The following is a 19,417-nucleotide window of genomic DNA, read 5'->3' on the forward strand; positions in this document are numbered from 1 at the left end:
TGTCATCATGTAAGAGACAGCTTTCAACTTTACTAAATGTCTTTCTACTTGCAGAGTTAATGGAAACCAGTCACAATGATAAAATCTGTGATTGTCTTAAATAGAACGAATTCTTGGTTCCTTGTGGTAGAAAGAAGACTGGAATTTAAATTCTTGGGCTTTCCCTCCTCATTTTTAATTCCTTTCATTTGATTAAAAGAAAGTTTTTTAAATGAACAGGCTAATGCAGGAAGAAAAGAGAAACATACATCTTAGCAAGATAAAACCCCAACCCTTAAAAAAATACCCAAACTGTGCAATTATGAGAAATACAACAGCCCCAAAACATGTGGACCCAGAGCAGATAGAGAAGGTAAACAAAACCTTGGGCAAAAATGGGCAAATGCAGGAATGTTACTGGAGAAAGCCTGATAAAAACATGACAGGAGAAACCACCATGCAAACCACTTGCAGCTCAGGAAAAAGAGCAACAACGCGGCAGAGATGGGAGCCACAGATAACAACGTGTGGAAAACTTCTGAGAGAAATCAGGGAGAGAAATAAGGACAAGGAGAAACCTAAGAGATTCAGATGTGCTGAAATGCCAACAGAGTAGAGAAAATCGTGAGGGAAAGAAATTGTGAGAACGTGGAGTTGAGAAGCTGTGATAGCTCTGGAGAACCTCCCTGGTCAGTGAACATTACGAAAAGAGGAAAAACACCCCACATCTTCTGCCTCACCTTGAGCATCTCTGCCCAAAGGAGGAGGTTGTACTATGACATAGTGCTGCTGTTGCAGCCTTGCTGCAGGTCAGGTCTGGAAGAAAATCTCAGTTCTTGCTCTCACTTTGTGAGGGAAGCTGTTCTTTCAGCTCTTTTAGCCTGATGCAGCACAATCCAGGCTCAGTCCCCTGCTCAGGCTCTGAGACAGCAGCAGTGGCCCAAATAACAAATAGCAGAGGATAGTCTAAGTCTCACAGCATAAAAATGAATGGACTGACTCTTATTAGCCTAGCAAAAATAATATTGCCCCCTGCATGGAAGCCAAAATGCAAAATCAGCTGGTGTTTAGTGCAGATTTTTGTCTGCCCCTGGAATAGTCTTTTAGGGTGATGAAAGGGGAAGTAATATTTTCTAGCCTATGAAAACTTCTATTGTAAAAGTGGTCTAATCTGGTCTGTGCTAGAATGAAGCCATGACTGGCTGATGTTTTACATTAACAACAGGGAAAGGCTCTCATCACAGCACACATTAGCCCAGTGACCTTGTGACCTTGACACCTGCCTGTTCAGACCTGCTGGTGAGGTCACCTCTCCCATATCTCAAGTGAGTCACCACAAGATTCCTCTGTCTTAATTTGATGTACTGGAGGCTTTTTGTAGTGGAACTCGACTGATCCCGAGTCTAACCCAAGTCAATTACAAAACAGGCTGGAATGAATCTCTGAGAGCTGTGCCAGTGTGGTTTAACAACAAGGTAATTAACAGGTTATCAACTAGGGGCATTTTTTAATTTGTGGAGAAATACAATCTCCAGTGAGTGACACTGTGAGAAACTCCAGGGGATGATTCTTGCCACCCTGAAGCAGGTACCTACAGCAGGTAAGTCAAGGGTGCATGGTGGCTTCTGTCTTGCTCCATGGACCAGAACAGCAACCTCAGGATTTGTTTAGCTTTAAACATCCACCTTGCACATGGCTCATGTTCAATTAGAAGAATCCACCCAAAGGGCTTTGACATGTTTGGGTCAGGCCCCACAAGGGCATGTGCATTTGGAAATAAAATGTGCTGGGGAAAAAAAAATCAGTTAAGCTCTTTTATTTGGAGGAATATCTATATTGCTGCTTCTCCAAATTTAAAACTTTTTCTTTCAGTCAGGGTAGGGGAACCATATTGGTTCTAACAGTACCTGAGGAAGCTTTCTCACTCCAGGCTAGAATTGCTATCAAAATGAAGAAAACACCCCAACCACAAGAACTGAAAGGCACTGCAGTGATAATTGTTCCTGTTGGAAGAATCTGAGCTCCATTTGGGAGGCCAAAAGAACACCTGAAAGCCAAAGACACAAGCCTGCCAAAATGGCATTCACCAAACCTGTGATTCCTTTGTCTCTCCTCTTCCTGATGCTCTCCTCCATTGAACTGAGCTGGATCTTAGCATTGTTAATGTTAAAATGTTAAAATATGCTGGTTACCTGTGCAAAAGTATAAGTTGACTTGAAAAAAATACCTCAGCAAGTGCTCAAATGTAGCAGGCACACATTTATGCTGCAACATAGCTCTTAGATGATTCCTCTTAAATGTTTAAACTTAGTAATTCCAGGCAATTTTGAGCAATATTGATAGTTTTACTAGTTTTTAGTAGTAATGGACAGTCCATAATTACTGAAAATGTAATATTTTTACACCTGTGTTCTTTTATGATAGTGTTACTCCTGTGCAAAATTAAATGTCAGCAAGAGGAGAGTTATTCTAAAGTGCAATTTAAAATAAATATATTATTACACTGAGGAGGTAATATGGTGATTTAATATGGTGACTAGTCACACCTGAATAACTAAAGAGTTTGTTTTTACAGGGAAGCACTAAGTTTACTAAAGTGAGGGAAAAGTATTTTATTACAAATAGATTATCTTGGTGCTTTCACCCAGTTTGGTGCAAACTCATGTAGAAGCTGGAATTTGACAGAAATGTAGCTGGGGAAGAAGTTTTTTTAAAGAAGTGAAGGAAAACCAAGTGAAAAGTTATCAAAGTGAGGTCACTAAACACAAAGTGCTGTAGAAGAGCTCAGCCAAGGACCTTCCTCCACAGCCACACTGAATCCACATCCATGGATTTTGTCCACCAAATCCATGTCCAGCTGCACTAAATCCAATCCGTGTCCATGGGTCCGTGCTGTGCACTAAAACCCCACAGGGTCCCACAGGAATTACTGCAGCAGCAGGATCAGGGGCACCCCAGCCCTCTTTGGGGTGAGACAGGCAGCTCCTCAGGGCCAGAGCATCTCCACCACTGGCAGCAGTCATTGGACTACTGGCTAAAAGCCACCCTCCACCCACTGTGATTTGTAGGGCTGGAGAATTTATGACAGCTCAGTTTTGAAATCCTGTACAACCCAGGAACACCAAGTGCTGAATGAATGCAACAAAATGTTTTATTTTTTCATCTAGAAATTTCTAGAAGAAAACTAATTTGCCGACACTGTAAATTCAAAAAAAACCCCATCTGTTTTGTAAGTACGTGGTTAATTGGAGTTAATTGCAATGCTGAAGTTCTTGTTCTGAGTGGGAAAGGTTCTGTTTTACTTGTGGGTCCTCTTAGGACTGGAAGGCAAGTTCTTCCATGGATACGTCCACTGTGTCCTCTATGAGGAGAGAGGTGTGAGAGGCTGCACAACTGAACCACGGATAAAAATGTGCCATTTCTGTCATCCTCCATTTTTTCCTTGTTTTTCCTACTTCAACAGTGTGAAAACTGTGCAGGAGGTTTTGGGGAACCTCAGCCCAATAACAGCAGAAAAATTCTGTGTGTCTTTCAGGGTGAAAGAACAGTGTTCATCTTCATTCTATAGAAAACTGTTCTGCTCTCTCCTGAAATGGCCTCTGTAATTTTTTGGTAACTCCCTTATTCTCCATCAATGCAGTTTCCCTTTGCTGATTTCTTGCATCAGACTATTCACTAGATAGGAGGATGTAAAAGAGAACTAAAAAATAAAGAAAAAATAAGGATCTGTTCCCAAAGACAGTGAAAACAATGGGAGTCAAAGAAACTGGCATTGACAAAAGATTTTATTTCCCTCAGGAGAGTAAGAATGATCCTAGCCAAAATTTTATGAGACAAAGATTGCAGTAATAAGTCCAACACAGCACAACATAAACTGGCATCCCATTTAGGTTCTTCCTTCGTTGCTAACAGTGGCACACATCTCAGATTATGCTTGCTGAGGGAGGTAAAAATTGTCATTATTGTAATTACTGCACACGGCACAGTCTTTAATCTTGCTATGGGATTTTAAGCTGACTACTGTACATATTGCTTCTGACTGCTAAAAGCTGAGGGTAACCCCTCAAAAAAGATAAAATCTCTCTTTTTTTTTCAACCTTGGAAATTACAAACAGAAGAGCCTGTGATGTAGAGACACACACAGAGGGAAATGATCTGAGAGAGGCTTTAATAAGCTAAATAGGTTCATCCTAATGTAGATTCATGTCTTCATTAATTTAGTGGATGACTTTCAGAAGAGTGAGTTTCTCTTCCTCTGGAGTAGGCAAAATGCAGCTAAACTCACCCCCTGCTGATTTGCTATGGGTAAAATCATCTAGAAATCACTTAATCTGAAAGCAAAAATCCTCTTAGGTATTTTTCCAAATACTTCCTTGAATAGGCTGAGCATAGGAAATCGTGTGTGGAAGATCCTGGTTTAGCTGAGAGCTTTCCTGCAGCACAGTCCCAGCCCTGCATCTCCTCACCTCAGCTGCTCACAATGGTTCTCCCTCCCCTGGCTTTGGGAAGAAGCCCTGGCTGTCTGTGCTCCAGGGAATTACAGCTGGAGCTCACGTTCAGCAAATCAGGTGAGAGGCTGGTGAGGGGCTTGGAACACAAACCCTGTGAGGAACAGCTGAGGGAGCTGGGGGTGTTTAGCCTGGAGGAAAGGAGACTCAGAGGTGACCTTGTCACTCTCTACAACTCCCTGAAAGGTGGCTGTGGTCAGATGGGGGTTGGTCTCTTTCTCCAGGCAGCAGCTGGCAGAATGAGAGGACACAGTCTCCAGGTGCACCAAGGGAAATACAGGTTGGATATTAGGGAAAAGTTTTTTACAGAAAGGGTGAAAAAGTACTGGAATTGTCTGCCTGAGGAGGTGGTGGAGTCACCATCCCTGGATGTGTTTAAGGAAAGCCTGGATGTGGCACTCAGTGCCATGGTTTAGTTGAGGTGTTGGGGCTGGGTTGAACTCAATGATCTTGAAGGTCTCTTCCAACCTACACATTCTGTGATTCTGTGAAATCTCATGAGAGGGAGCTGCCACATAGGGTCACATTAAAAAAAAAAGCAGCACTCAAGAAGCAGCGTGTCTCAGACACCCCAGCACTGCTCCTGAGGAGCTGACTGAGTGCAAGAACATCTGTTTCCATCCCAGCTGCTCCACTGTGCCCATCCTGCAATAGCAATCCCCAGGTGCCAGCTGCTCCTGTGACATGCAGAACAGACAGAGAGGAAGGGAACAAGAGCTCCAGCCCAATCCATCACCCCAGCATCCTGTGTATAGTACAGGATGCGCTGAACCTGTGGAAGAAGATTCAGAGTTGTACAAAAGTTGGTTTAAAAAACAAACAAACAAACAAACAAAACATATTCTAGTATGGCAATAATACACATTGGCTAAGGGAAATTTAATGCAAAATAACAGTTGGCTTGGATGTTTTTATTCTTCTTCTGGAACCATTCAAATTTGGGGAACTGGCTGCCTCTGCACTGTAATAGCTTTAGGGTGGCTGTTGGGTTTGTTGAGAGGTTGTGGTCAGGAAGGATTTGTTTGCAGGTGCTGTGCCATAGGTCTGAGTGGAATTCTCTGAATGGGAGGCTTCATACTCCTTATGGCACTTTGAGCATAGAAAGCACACTAAACCACATGAATTCACTTAAATAAACAGGTCCTGGATCTCAGTGGTAATCTAAGTGCTACAAGCTCTGTTGCTTAACAGCAGCCTAACTGACATACTTACTTTTGGGAAGCTGGATTTCAGAAATTGATTTCAACTTCTCAAGTACCAAATACTGCTTTTGCAATTAAACACTCTTCTTTTTTGTTTCTTTCTTTTTTTTTTTTTTTTTCCTTCTCCCAAGGCTTTTTAAAATATCCCCTGATTAAAAAGTGTCGCAATTCAGTATTGATTACCCATGCAGCTTGTAAACTGATACTTTTATTATTTTGTTTTGTGGTTTTAACAGGATGCTGGACATCTACATTTAGAGGCTCACTAAAAACCTACAATTTTTTGTTTGATTTCCAGGATCTTTTTTTCTGATTTCTTATTCACTGAAAATGACCAAAACTATTTTAGCTGCAGTACTTGCCTACAGTGAGATAAAGATATTTTTCTGTGCAATGCATGATGGTCTTTGCTATGTGACAGTAAGGGAAAGATCTTTGCTGGGATCTGATACGGGAATCTGCATGAGATGATTTATGCTTTGTTCTCATTTGATTGAGTTAAAAACTTTTTACCCTTTAGTGGCTCATTTGTGTTTGGAATCCCTGCCTCTGCTGGCAGCTAAGTTGGTGCCATGGATTAACTGTTGAATTAGTATCAGGCTTCAGTTGTGAAGAATGAAACTTTCTTTCTCCCCTCACAGTCTTTAAGTGGTGCTGCTGGTCCAAATCTATTAATGGTTTTGCTGCCATCCTCCAGCAATGTGGGAAAAGAAAAGACAAAGACTATTCATGTCAACAAGAAATCAGGAGGGGGGAACAAAACCAAACCAAACCAGGCTTTCATAATCAAAGAAATGTCTCTGTCCTTTTACAGTGTAAAGCAGAATAAAAAAATGAAATATATTTAGGATTCCCCAACAATAAATATTTCTGCAGTGTGAAAAACAGCATCAATAACACGGAGATAACTGACATGCCATTTTAACTGCAGATTTCAGCTGAAAAGTTTTGAGAACTCACAAAAAAATCTCCCAGTCTGAGGCATACAGAGCTTGTGTTCACACTGCCCCATGATGGATGCCTAATGGTTTCCTCCAGACAACCAACCTTAAAATATCTTAGATCTTATTGTGTTGTTGGTGTTTATAGTTCCTACTGTAGTCAAGCCTAAGAGCCGTGGGCCACAACTGTGCTGGGAATGGCAGAAAGAGAGAAAAAACAGTGTCCCCCAGATCCTGCAGCCTAAGCAACACCTCATCTGCCACCTGTTCTTCCCTCCAGCTGATGGTTTGTGTTTTCTACAGCCTGACTCTTCAGTGAAACCTCTCTGGGACAAGAGCAACTTGTTGCTGACACATCTGTGTGTCCCTGGCTTTTTAAGGGTTGTTGAATGAGTAAACAGCAATACACTGAGTAGAGCTTTATATGTGCCTGTTTGGGTTTTTGGGATTTTGGGGGTTTAGATGTGTTTTCTTTTTCTCAGAGAGGGAATAGACTCCAATGACTTTTGGAATATTTACACTCAGCTGAGTTTTTTTAGAATCCACAAAATACAAGCCATAATAACCAATAAATTATATCTTCTGTGCTGTTGTGTAATTCCATTGTAATTCTCTGGAATTCTATTGAAATTCTTCTTGGAGATACCTCTGTCCTTCACTGGATCTGGCCAAGGAATTGAATGTGGGCTGGTGAGGAGCGTTAATGCAGTGATGGAACATGTCCATTCACTCCATTGTGATTCCAGGCAGCCAGTTTCTTTTTCCATGTCTCTCTTAAAGGCTGTGGCACTTGAATCAACCAGCACTAGAGTCAAGCAGGGCACTGGAAGCCAATTCACATTCTGCTACCTGATTTGTGAAAAATATTCCCATAGAACCATAGGATCATCAAGGAAGGGACCTTCAAATCATCCCGAGTCCAAACATCCACCCAGCACTGCCACTGCATCCCCTAAACCACAAAGCCTCCCCAGTGCCCCTGGAGCTGCTGGTTATGAGCAGGAGGTTGAACCTCACCTGGAAGTGGATGTGTTCACCCTGTTCCCACCACCCTGCTTTCATCTGGCTGCTCCAGGCAGTGGCTGCTTGGTCCAAAAACTCTCCCCTGCTCCCTGAGCAGCACTGATGACTCCACTGCCATGGTTAGGAGCACCAGCACCCCTCTGCCCTCAGCACAGCTTCCCCCAGCACAGCTGCAGTGCAATACACTCCTTTAAAAATGTGATGCAGTCACATCTTAACCAAGTACTTGAAAAATCAAGGCAGAGAAAGCCCTTTGCTAACTCCAGCCTGAGGCCAGTGCTTGCTTTTGGTTCTGTGAGCTGTGTGGCACATTAGTCCCTATGGATGATCCGCATGAAGCCCCATCCCTGCTCCTGGTGTGGCCAGCCCCAGCCCTGAGCTCTCCTCTGCCTCATCCATGCGGCAAACTCCAGCCTAAGTTGCTCTCTCCAGATTTTTGCTGCCTGATTCTGCCCCTGCCCATTCTGTCTTTTACTGAAGCTGCCTGTGAGTCGCTCAAACCCACAGAGCCTGTTTCGTTTCTTCACTCAAGCCTGTCATGATCAATTATTTCAGCTCCTTTGAGTTTTCTGTGGAACGTGTGCCAGTTTTATTTCCAAGAATGCAACATCACCAACATTTTTCAATTATTCAGATAGGTTTTAGGCTGTCATCATGTCCATCTCCCTGAATTACTCAACACCAGAGGTAGGCCTCTGGTCCTGCTGACACTAATGTGATGACATTGACTCTGCAGAGGTTACTTCCAATTTCAGCAGGAAGGAGAGAGCAGGGTCCATCCATGATCCCTCTCCTGCCATGTGGAGCAATGCTGAGCTGCTCACTGCATCTGGTTTCAAAATAAAACCCTCTACAACAGACAAATATGTTAAACCTTTGAAAGACTTATCCCCAGGTTTCAACAACATTCTCTTCAGAAACGAGCACTTAATGGAGTTCATTTAAGGTTGTTGAAGCCACAACTTGCTGTCAGCACTATTTACCACTTCAGTGGCTCAGTCAGAGCCTCAGCTGTTGTGAGCCAGCTCAGTGCTAATAACGGAGTCCTCCTGATTTACATCAGCTGAAAATCTGACCGAGCTTCTGCCAGGCTGACAGCCTTCCTCTGCTGGGTTCCAGTAGCTGTTTACACGCTCACTCGCTGCAGACAGTAGTAAAAGCAGTTTTTCTTCTGACACTCCTGCCTGTGCCCTATTTTTACTGTAAAACCAAACAAGTGTGGCAGATGCTGCAGTGTGGTGTCCTCTGCTGACTGGGCACTTCAGCGGGGCAGACACCAGGACTGGCTTTCACGGCCCTGGAATGCAGCTGGAGCAGCTCATCAGTGGGGGCCTTGTATTCCTCTCTCAAGGGCTGCATTCAGGGTCTCTTCTCCCCAGTCCTCTGGGAGCTGATAGAAGCAAATCTCCATCTCACTGCCATCCCTGCTCCTGCACTCCTTGGCTTTTCTCATCTGGGCTGAGAGGAGGGACCTTCGTTTTTTCAATCATTGCTTTTTAATTCTTTTTTCCAGGAAGAACAGCTCAGTTCCTTTACATCCATTGGGCTTCTTGCTTGCTGCTGCTGTAATTTCCACTCCTGCTCCCAAATTAAAGAGCCAAAGATCTTGCCAAAGCCATGGAGCTGGTTCATTTTCAGTCATGCAGGTTAAAATTATCAACATTTTTTTACTTCAAGCCTTTTATCACCTTCCAGGGTTCTGCCCTGGCTAATGCTGTGTCTGAAGCCTGTAAAAAAACTGTATCATCAACTTACAGAGCCAAAGCCATGCAAAATGGCAGCCATCTGCTTCATAGTAAACTGGCAGGGCCCAGTCAGCTGAGGAGTGGATGATTGTAAGGAATAAAATCACAATGCCTTCTGTCATTATTTTAACAGTAACATCAATTTTATTATCTTTGCCCCTAGTTTGCTGAAGAAATTTGCTGAGAGCCGTCATGGGAGGCTTTGACCCTCTGAGTTATTAGGCTGATAAAATGTCAGTCTCCATCTCCTGCAGAAGCCCAGCTTTTCTAACAGTGGGGAACTAGTGCCTGTAGGCAGATCCAGACATACTCTCTGGGAAGGTACCCAGGGAATGTGAATTTCCTGGGAGCTGATCCCCATTATTTAGTAGGTGGAGAATGGTGGCATCACCCGGTGGATCGTGCTGAGGGGCTGGGCTGGGGCTGAGGGCACTGAGCTCAGGGACACCACACCACAGGCCCTGGGGGAACACTGAGCTCTCATCTGGGAGAGAGCTAAAATCCGGCCTGGGGGCCAACTCAGCTCTTGGGGTGGAGAAACCAGGAAGCTCAGGGGTGGGGAGGTTTGTTCATCCACTACATGGCCCCAAACCAAAAAGCTGAGAGGGAATTTCTGCCAATACCAAAGCGTTTTTAAGAGAAAAGAGTGAAATCCACAAACTCTTGTGATCAGCTTAATAACAAGACCATTGCATTTGTGGCTGTGCCCTAATTTCCCTTCTGAATGGTGCATTTTTACCATTTTAAAAGATACCTTTCTCAAAAAGCCCCACCCTATTTTAAAAACAAAAATCTAAGACTTTCTCTTAATTGCATAGTTCCCTCAGATGGAGCTTTAAAGGGAAGTGTTGTATGTGACATGAAAAAAGTGTGACAGCCAACAACAATAAATCTTGCTTAGAAGAGCTGCTACCACCACAACATTTGTGATTTCTGAATTTAATTTTAATGTACAGATCTCACATTTTTGTGTCAGTTTTTAAGGGCATATCAGGATATTGTGCTCCAGTACTGTATGTTAATGAATTCCTGCCTCCCTCCAGGAAAAATGGAATATTTCTTCTCTGTGATTTCACGCACTCTTCTGCCAAGTCAAAGCAGAAAGGAAAAACTGTGTACAATGTTTTATTAGGCCAAATGTCAATTTGTTTTTCTGAAATCTTTACCAATCTCCCTGGCATTTAATATTAAAACAGAAAAAAAAAAAAAAAAGGCAGAAAAATAAGAAGGCTTTAGTTTCAGTCAGCAGTGCCTGAGACATCCAACAGGCCATGGTACATGGAGCTACATTTCCTCTCATAGAGAAAAGGGGGGCAGTGAAAGATGCCTAAGAAGGTGAACAGCATCTGGGTAAAAAGGAAAGATATAGATTCACAATGTATATTTGAGCCTTTTAAGCTAGATTTAATAATTTCTGCTGAATCTGGCTAAAGACAGTGCACCTCCCATTTGGTCAGATCTTGATCTTTCCCTCGAAAGATGAGTTTTTTCCATGTATAAAAGGATTTCAGCTTCTACCTCACTTGGAAACCTCCCCACATTTCCAGCTCACTAGACAGCACAGCATGACTGTAAGCTGAACCTTTTTACATATTAGCATTGTTTGGTGCTTGATGTTTGAAACAAATCAGCACAGGCACCTTGGTGAGCCCAGCTGAGTCAGGTATTTCATTTGGCATAAGAGCTCAAGAGTTTGTAAACTCCATTTCCAATGCAGGGGCCACTGCTTGATCACTCCACTGAGAGATGTTCCCTCTCTTGAACCCCAGCCTCCCACAGCAGCTCTCTCCTGGCCATGGGCAAACTGCATCCTGGCACCCCCTGAACGAAGTCTGGGCTTCACAAGCACCACTTCTGCCCTTTGCACATCCTTGCAGAAGCCCAGTGCACACATCCAGACCCTGCCTGCCTGACAAGGGTGCAGGGCTGCTCTGGGAATGTCCCGATGCCTCTGGGTTTCAGCTCCAAGGAAAACACTGACTGACTGTCCTGGTAGAGAGACAGAAACGGGTTTGCTTTTTTTGCTTCCCAAGGGCTGTGGAGAGACTTGGATAAGCAATGCTCCTAAGTATTTAACACAAGAACTGGTATCTAATCCAGATTTGGTTTAGGCAGGGACAGCTCTATGCCCACAGTTACCTGTTAGCAGGATTTGTGTCATATTAAGAGATGCCCAGCAAGGCTCAGAAGCATCAGCTGCAGATTTAAGTGACTTCTTTGAGTTGTAAGTCTTTTGTATTTTCAGTTACACTGCTTTTAAGCAGGAGTAAGAGCCCGGATTTACTTAAAAGGTCTTTACTGCAGAGGCTCAGTGTGTTAGCAGCCTCTGGGATCACCTTTGTCCACTGGGTATTACAAAGGGATTCCATTTGGGACCTTAGCCCATGTCAGGGGTGTGTGGGAAACAGAATTTGTCCTATTTCACTTTGAGCATGACCCAGGCTTTTTGCTTAATGCCATGCCCAGACTGGATTCTTCCCAAAACACCACTGGGCATGAGATGTTCTGAAAATATGCTCCATTACCTTCCAGACCTGAGTGCTATATTCCTGTTGGGACTGTGAATTGCTACTGCTGGAACAGTTCGTTACTGTGCCCCTGGAAAATGGGGTGTTGGTGCTTTGCCTCTTGGTGTTGACATTCCCTGCTATTGAGAGGGCACTGAGGCATCTCAGTGACAACACAACAGAACAGAAAACAGTGCAAAATAGTGAATCCATTCACTTGCCCAAGAGTTGTTCTTCCTGATGCACAGGAACATTTTTTTCCATTGAGCTCCAGTTAAAAGTCTGCAGGACTCTTGCACTGAAATCCCAAAGAAACCTGATGTCATGGATCATCTAATTAATTTTTTTCCAGGGCTGTAAAAGCAATAACTCATCAGAGGGAGGTTAGAGATATTTGAAAGTAAGAGATTCACCCTGTTTCTCCATCCCTGCTGCCTCACCCTTCCTTCTGCCCATCTAAATGTGAGAAAGGTGCCAGGGCCCTACAGAGCTTGTCTAAAATCAGCCTACAGCCTGCAGGGAGGGCAGGGCAGACACCTCTGTGCAGCTGAGCACTTCCCTTGATAGCACAGACCCAGCCTCACTGGAGAAGGAAGTTTTTCAGAGAGCTAGAAGGAATATACATCCATGACAAGACAAGCAAGAATTCACAACTTTTCCTTTGAAACAGCACAAAAATGTGTCCAAAGGATGGAGTTGCTCCTTTGCCTAATGCTCTACCTTTCTGAAATTATTTCACCCAAAAGTGCAACTTCCAACAAAGAGCTTTTTGCCCAGCTCAGATCTTTTCCATGTGGTGTGGTCTGTGCAGGATCCATTAATACTTGAGCCCTCCTGGCTATTAGCCCAATGAAGTGATATGGCTAGGATAAAAGAAAATGGTGAATTTACATTTCCCGCTTCTGGCATTCTCACTCTCTTCTATATTTTTAGTAATAATCCTGTTTACAGAAGAGAGGTTCCTAGGGAGATACTGTATGTTAGACAAAAAGAATAGCCATAGGCAAAAAGTTGAGTTGAAATATATTTCAGCAGATATTTATATTCTAGTTAACTCAAAATTTTCTCGTAAAATGTCTGCTTTTCTCTGCTCAGGGGAGGAAGGGATCATTTGAGGAAAAAAATAATTTAATAATTTCAGCCTTTTATTTTTCTGCTAAAAATACCCCTGGATTTGGCCAAAGGCAAAATATATTTTCAACAGAGCATCAGTGACCTCTCCAATACATGGATATGTAATAAAAGGATGGCATATGGCCCAAACAGTGTGCAATCAAAGAGATCTTTAGGCATTTTTAAAGCCCTGGCTATCACAGGAGATAGTGTTGATTCAAGTTCCCTTTCATCTTTTTTTTTTTTTTTTCCTATGCTTTCAGAACCCAGCTAAAGTATTATTACAGATGATTCAGAGAAGCTGGAAAGGTACATCTCATTGGGTCCTGGCAATGAACCCTTTATCACCCCAAGAAGAGCTTTTGTGGAATGTCACATTCCTACAGGAGATTAAGAACCACCAGGCAGGAGATGGGGTTAAGCCCCTGTCTTCTCCTGGAGACTTCAAGGCTTGCATGGAAACTTGTGGTTTTCATTCTGCTTTCTGCAACAACGCCAGCCTGGGGTCTGAGTGCAACACACGGACCTCTCCAAGGTCTGGAAACGTGAGGATCCTGTGTTTGGGTTGGGTCTCCTCCTGCTGAAAACATGTCATTGCCTTCGGTGGATTGTGATCAATGTGTGTTTAATCAACCACAGGGAAGCGTGCAGCTATTCAGTACCTTTCACCAAAGGCTCTGAAAGTATTTCACAAATAAATAGCTGAGTTTTTATAACAATTTCTCATTCCAGGTTTTCTAGATAGTAGGAAAGCTGATGTCCAAGTGGCTTTCCCACAATCACACATCAAAACTGCACCAACTTGTGAACAGAACTAATGCATCCCAATTCCAGCTCTGGTTTCATTTTCAAACAAGGCTTGTTATTTCTGCACTTCTTATTTATCCAAAATTGCCATTACTGCTGGCCAGAGATAGACATGATCATTTACACCAATGTCCCACTTTTTTAACTTGAAACTTCTTCCCCTCTTTAACATGAATAAATGAAATGGATAAATTTGAGCAATCAGAAGAGGAGGTGTGCAAGGAAAAGTAGCAATAAGTTCAAACACCAGCTGCATGTCCCAAATTGATGCTGACTGCTCCTGACCTGGCACATCACTTCTGGAGGTGATGGCTGCTGCCATGCTGATCATAAAGCTGAGAAGAGTGGCAGGAAGGGTGGAAAGCAAGAGCCTGTTTCTGGAAAAGCTGGAGACAAATCCAGTCCTGGTCAAAGCAGATGTAATTTGTGATGAGAGGAGCAAAGCTGAGCACTTTCACAGCAAAAGTAATTTTGTTGTTGTTCTCTGGGTTCTGAATTCCTGTCCTGCCATGTAAGAATGATGTCCAAGGCCAAATAGTTATTAATAATACTCATTAGTTAATAACAACAGTAGTGCTATTGGAAAATTTCAAGTCCCATACTCACAACTTGCTGCCAAGGTAGTCACTTCCCAAACTGACTTCTAAAATTAGAAACAAACAGGCCCCTTCTAAAGGCAATAAACAGCATTTTAATTGGACTAAAAGCTATAAATCTGTCAGCAGCCAGTTACCCTGGCTCCCCTGTGTGACCAGCAGCTCTGAATGCCCTTCTGGGTCTGTTCCAGAGGGCTGTGATGCCATCTGATGTCATCACAACAAAGGTGTGACCAGGCAGGGCAGTATGGCCTGGTGGCTGGCAGGGCCCAGAGTGTGCTGGGTGTGCTGGACAGAGGTGACACCATCCCCAGGGCAGAGGGGCAGCCTCGTGCTGCACAGCTCTCACTGTGGCCTGGGGATACGTGCACATGGACATGGACTGACACCTCGAGTATCTCTCATGTCAGGGACACATGAAATGCATATTACAATTCATTCTCCTTAGCTGAACCAGTACATTTTCATCTGTTTGTTGTGTGATGGAAGGCTTTTAAAGGAATTCTCACACATTTCAAGAAGATGCCAAGTGTCTGCCTTGTGGCCCATTGAGAGGAGTGATGCCCTCCTAGCATCTCCCTTGACAAGAACGTGCTTATAGGAAAAGAAACCAAATAAATACACAAATCTGATGGGATGAGGAAACAAGCCTTTTCTGATTGAGCAATACTGGAAAAAAAAATCATGATACAGTCTCCAGAACACTAGAAATAATCAACAGTATCTACAGACCTATGCTACTGTTTGCACTTTGCTTATATTTTATTGCTGTAATTTTCATTCTTGAAAGAAAAATAAAATATTTCACTAAACATAAGTGAGAATTTTACTCTAAACTCCATTTGCCTGAGGCTCTCATAGAGTGCAGGAGGAAACAACCCTTTCCCTGCTTCCCAGCAGAACAGCATCACCTGTCACAAGGCTGTCACCTGGGGGTGACTGGGTGTGAGCTGTGCCATTCACACCCAGCAAAGCTGATCCTCAGCTGCAGATGTGCTCAATGCCAGGCTCCAAAGGAAAATAATAATAAATTTCAGCAGTCTGCCTGTGAAAACAACTGATTCTCTGGGCCCTTGAAATGCCCTGTATTTATAAACAAAAGAGGGGTTTAGTTTTTCTTGCCCTAGAAAAACACAGTGGAACATTTCACCACCGTTTTCTTTCACTTTAATTAGCAAGCCAAGAGGGAATGTCAAAGAGCAATTGTACAAAATATATACTGTGTATACTGTGCTGATTAGAGATTTCTGTAACGTGGAGAAGGGACCTTGAAGTTCACATTAAATCTCTCTCCCCCTCTAATGAGATATGGCTTATCCAACCCAGAAAGATACAATTAACTCAGGAAAGAATGCAGCCACTTTCTCAGGGGAAAAAAAAAAAACCAAGAAGGGAGGGAAGGAAGGATTCATGTTAAAAGGTGAAGAATGAAGGGCTGATCCTGAAGATCCTGAGTGTCTATCTGAGTCAAAAGAAACATCCTGAGCAGCTCCAGACCTTTAAATAAGCCTAGAGTTTAACAAGGCCCAGTCCTGGTCTTGAACACTTGTGGGTTCCAGCCTGAATCACCTCTCTATCTGCCCAGAAGTGCTGGGACCATTTGCTTCCCCTTGCCCAGGTGATGGTTCTTTGGGGATTGGAACCAAGGGATTTTTAAGGTCCCTTCAACCCAAAACTTTCCATGATTCTATGACCAGCCAGCCTCAGCTGCACCTCGGCCACCCCACTTCCCACAGGGAATGGATGTTCCTGGGGGCTGCCCACCTCACACCCCAGCCCAGGTTTATTGCTCATTTGTATTACTTCAGGCTGTTTGGGGTTTTTTTCCCCACATAATAATTTGTCATTATTTTCACTTGAAGAGGCACGGCATCCCGCTTTTCCCTTTGTCCCTGGCGATGGGCAGAGTCCCGGTCCAGAACGGGTCCTCCTCCAAACCCCTCCTCAGCGGACAGCGGGGTCACAGGGAAAAAAACCCCAGCAACAACCCAGGAGCACAAATTGGACCCAGAAGGGCAGATGCGGAGCGAGCAGGAAGCGCTGGCCCGAGGCGAAATGAAACAGCTGTTGCCATTGTTCTGTCTCTGCGCGCTCCGCGGCCGGGCCGCGCCGGCAGCTGCTCGCAATTACCGCACATGAAAGGGGGGCACGGGATTAGGCCAGTGACGAAAAAACCGGGGGACCGAGAGATTTATCACCCAGCGGCCCGGCAGCCCCGCTCGGCAGGGTGGCGGCCCCGGGACCTGCCCGGCCCGGCCTGGGGATGCTGTGCCCGGGGATGGTCCGGGGATGCTCCAGGGATGCTGTGCCGGGGATGCTGTGCCCGGGGGATGCCGTGCCCGGGGGATGCAGTGCCCGGGGGATGCTGTGCCCGGGGGATGCTGTGCCGGGGATGCTGGGCCCGGGGATGCTCCAGGGATGTTGTGCCCGGGGGATGCTGTGCCCGGGGATGCTCCAGGGATGCTGTGCCCGGGGATGCCGTGCCCGGGGGATGCCGTGCCCGGGGATGCTCCAGGGATGCTGTGCCCGGGGGATGCCGTGCCCGGGGGATGCTGTGCCGGGGGATGCTGTGCCTGGGGGATGCTGTGCCCGGGGATGCTCCAGGGATGCCGTGCCGGGGATGGTGTGCCCGGGGGATGCTGTGCCCGGGGATGCTGTGCCCGGGGATGCTGTGCCCGAGGATGCTCCAGGGATGCTGTGCCCGGGGGATGCTGTGCCCGGGGGATGCCGTGACCGGGGATGCTGTGCCCGGGGATGCTGTGCCCGGGGATGCTCCAGGGATGCTGTGCCCGGGGGATGCCGTGCCCGGGGGATGCTGTGCCCGGGGGATGCTGTGCCCGGGGATGCTGTGCCCGGGGGATGCTGTGCCCGGGGATGCTGTGCCCGGGGATGCTGTGCCCGGGGGATGCTGTGCCCGGGGATGGTGTGCCCGGGGATGCCGTGTCCGGGGGATGCTGTGCCCGGGGATGCTGTGCCCGGGGATGCTCCAGGGATGGTGTGCCCGGGGGATGCTGTGCCCGGGGGAGCTGTGCCCGGGGGAGCTGTGCCCGGGGGAGCTGTGCCCGGGGCATGGCTCGCACGGACCAACGACAGAGGAGCCACAGCCAGGGATGTGCCCTCGGGAAGCGCAGAGCCGCCCGCCGGCATCTGCATCCTTAATTCTTGCCGTGATCCCCCCCAAAGGGATCCCACCGGGACCGGGGAGCCACCAGGCTGAGCCACCCGGCAGATTCCATCGCCTCTCACCGTACAGGCAGGAAAACAGCAAGAGAACGAGAAACGAGTTTAACATTCCTTGTGAAATTACTTCAGCTCTCCCCCATGATCAGAGTTGTGAAAAATGAAAATGAAATAAATTAAGCAAAACAAACTCTCACAGCTTTCTTTTTGCAAGGGGTGATGAGCATAAGAGAGGTTTTTTGGAAGGTGGAGCATGTGTTTGCCATCTTCGCTGCTGATATGGAAACCATATGCTTAAATACCCTACCAAACATACACAATATAACACTCTTTTTTATTAAAGGTGGTTTTATAAAAGCTATCCACCTTCCATCCACTGCTGACTCCCAAAGAGGTCACATATTCTTCATTACAACTATCAATACGTATTTGGGATAAATTAAGCTCCAAATAGACTGTTTCTGATTATTACTGCCAAGGGAGCAAGAGGCCGTCTTATTTTCCCTCACTGATAAATTAAAAGAACTGTAATGGGTGATTTCTGCAACCTGTAAAAGGGCAACACCATCTGTGACTCATTTAGTGTCGCTTTAAAGAAAATTTATTTTATTAATTTGGGCAGAGTATAAAGAAAATATACTTTAAAAAAAAGCTCCACTGCTAAGGAGAAAGAAGCAGCAGCAGATTTGCCCCATCCCTGGAAGTGTTTGCCCCATCCCTGGAAGTGTTCAAAGTCAGGCTGGATGGAGCTCTGATCAACTGGATCTAGTGAAAGATGTCCCTGTCCATGTGATGGGGGTCAGAACTAAGTAATCTTTAAGGTCACTTCCAACCCAGGCTAGTCTATGATTCTAGAAGAAAACCCCAACTCAGAAAAAAATGTTTTGCAAATGAAAATTGCCTAAAGTGTTATTAGAAGTGCAGAAGCTCCTGCCTCGCTCTTAACTTTGATGTTTTCTTGCCCTGGCAAATAGATCTCAACATGAGATGACTTTAACTAAGTTTCATATCATTGATGAAGAAATAGATGAGAAGCAAAACATGAAAAAAGCAGAGCTGAGACTGAGGCTGCCCCATTGCTCCTCTCTTTTGGAGTCAAAAGGAAGCACCAGCCATCCCCTGGTGTGATCCTCACAAAGACCCATATAAGATTATTTCCTTCAGGTTGTGCAGCCAGGAGCAGCACCATTTTGTCAAATGGGGTTTTAGTTTATGCAGCACCCAAAAACACCAACAAAGAAGAGTAGGGAGAGAATGTAGAGGGAGAGAGAATGGCAATTTCCCATTCTTCAAACCAGAGGGAATGGTAGCAACAACGATGTGACCACCTTTGCCTGGATTGACAAGCAGGAAGTGGAGAAAAGATCAAAAGCAAGTGGAAATCAAAAGGATTAAGCTATTGAAATTCTTCTGTTTTGCCACAGGCTGTCACCCTAGCTCCACATATCACTCAGCCAGACAGGAGCACTCTGTGCAAAGCAAAGAGAAATAGCTCTAGAAGTCTGGAATCTTGCTCCTCTTGAAATTTAACTGGCCTGCAGGTTGCCCACAACCTTAACTCACCTGCTTGTAATTCAGAGAGTAACATTGAATAGTAATTAAAATAAATAATTACAAAATAATAAAATAAATTTTATGAGGGATGGCAAATTCTGTGGAGCCTGGCTTGTCAAGAGGGGTCTGCCTCAGCTCTGGAGTGCCAAATGATGTCTTTTCTGCTACAAGGTTTGCACATGGACAAAGTTATTGCTTGCTCTTCAATCAGGGTAAGTTGCTTTGGGCTGCTCAACCCCTCTGCAAAGATTGGGCATTTTAC

General features: G+C 45.0%; 1 protein-coding gene across 2 annotated transcripts in view; it reads right to left on the reverse strand.

The window, feature by feature from the left end:
• LOC310912314 (uncharacterized protein) overlaps nucleotides 1–19,417 on the reverse strand; it is a gene marked incomplete at its 5' end in the record, with an annotated part of 70,842 nt that overhangs the window by 25,102 nt on the left and 26,323 nt on the right. The window contains one exon of one of the 2 annotated variants that reach the window (XR_014590647.1): nucleotides 3,195–5,259. The exons of the other annotated variant lie outside the window; for it this stretch is intronic. Of the gene's footprint in view, nucleotides 1–3,194; nucleotides 5,260–19,417 lie in introns of those variants that run through there. 2 annotated transcript variants of the gene reach the window in all.

This window comes from Zosterops lateralis (genome assembly GCF_965231275.1).
Source record: "Zosterops lateralis genome assembly, chromosome: 8".
Classification (NCBI taxonomy): Eukaryota; Metazoa; Chordata; class Aves; order Passeriformes; family Zosteropidae; genus Zosterops; species Zosterops lateralis.